Raw genomic sequence first — 1,361 nt, forward strand, 5'->3', positions numbered from 1 at the left:
GTGTGTATATGTGTGTGTGGTGTGTATGTGTGTGTGTGTGGTGTGTGTGTGGTGTGTATATGTGTGTGTGGTGTGTATGTGTGTGTGTGTGGTGTGTGTGGTGTGTATGTGTGTGGTGTGTATGTGTGTGGTGTGTGTGTGTGTGGTGTGTATGTGTGTGTGTGGTGTGTATATGTGTGTGTGTGGTGTGTGTGTGGTGTGTATATGTGTGTGTGTGGTGTGTATGTGTGTGTAGTGTGTGTGTGGTGTGTGTGGATGTGTGTGTGTGTGTGTGTGGTGTGTGGGTGTGTGTGTGCGCGCGCCAGGGAGAAAGAAATGTCCTTGGGGGCTTGCAGAGCTAGCGGCTTGCAGCTCGCTGCGTGCGTCGGCAAGCCCTTTACGGGGAGCACGGGACAGTCACTTTGTTCCCGAGAGAAAGCCAGAGCGCCAGAGTAGGTAGGGAGAGAGGATATGAGCTCAAAGACTCGATGTTGTTGTTTTTTTTTTTCTTTCTTTCTTCTTCTTTTTAGGTCACGTTGAACCGAGTTTTAGCAAACTCTGCCCGTCACACCGCCGCCTCTTCCCATTACCACCCCCCTCCCCAGGCTCATCTCCCGTAATTAGCTTACCAGCCCCAGCGGAGTCAGCCCCAGCGCCGGGAAGGGAGCCCGTGCTCCTCCCCTTACCAAAGCAGCTCCTGAAATTTCCGCCGTGCAAATCCCCGAGCTCTCGGTGACCCAGGCGCTCCCACCCGCTCCACCAGGCGGAGCCGAGTTTCCTTTCCAGCCACGAAAGGAGGCATCGTCACTTCTGCCCTGCTGGTCCGGGCAGGGCAGGCTAGACCAGACCAGAGTGCGGTGGGTGTGGGGGGAAATGAGACTTAAGAGGTTGAGTAAGGAAGCCTGAAGGGAGTCACGTTTTATGTGAAACGAAGTCAGCCTCCCAGAAAGGAAAGCCTCCCCTTTGTGGTTGAATGTAGAAGGTCAGCCTCTAGCTTCCGGCTCCAACCTTAGGCAACCAGTGGGGGCTGTCATCCGAGATCATCCAGCGCTAAGCTCCCATTTTACATATTAGGAAATTGAGGCCCAAGGATATTAAGCGACTTAGTTCACTTAGGTAACAATCAATCAATCAATCAGTACACAAAGCATTTAAGGTAATACTTTTAAGGAACCAAGCAAAAACAGCACCTACTAGGTGCCAGGCACTGTGCTAAAGCACTGGAGATACAAAAAGATAACGAGCTTAACAATCTAATGGGGGGGTGCAGACAACATGCAAATTATATATGTATGTAATGTGTATTATAATGTAATGTATATATTCTATACAATGCACATATTATATACGATTTATATCTTTTATAGATAAATGTATGTCAT

General features: G+C 49.4%; 1 protein-coding gene across 1 annotated transcript in view; it reads right to left on the reverse strand.

Annotated features, from left to right (window-relative positions):
• Positions 1–816, reverse strand: part of TIPARP (TCDD inducible poly(ADP-ribose) polymerase) — a 45,986-nt gene extending 45,170 nt beyond the window's left edge. Inside the window, exon 1 of the mRNA XM_027876032.1 lies at positions 609–816. The gene's annotated coding sequence lies outside the window, so the exon portion shown is untranslated. The remainder of the gene's footprint in view (positions 1–608) is intronic.
• Positions 817–1,361: the final 545 nt, after the last annotated feature.

This window comes from Vombatus ursinus, unplaced genomic scaffold, assembly GCF_900497805.2.
Source record: "Vombatus ursinus unplaced genomic scaffold, bare-nosed wombat genome assembly UNPS02014810.1, whole genome shotgun sequence".
Taxonomy (NCBI): domain Eukaryota; kingdom Metazoa; phylum Chordata; class Mammalia; order Diprotodontia; family Vombatidae; genus Vombatus; species Vombatus ursinus.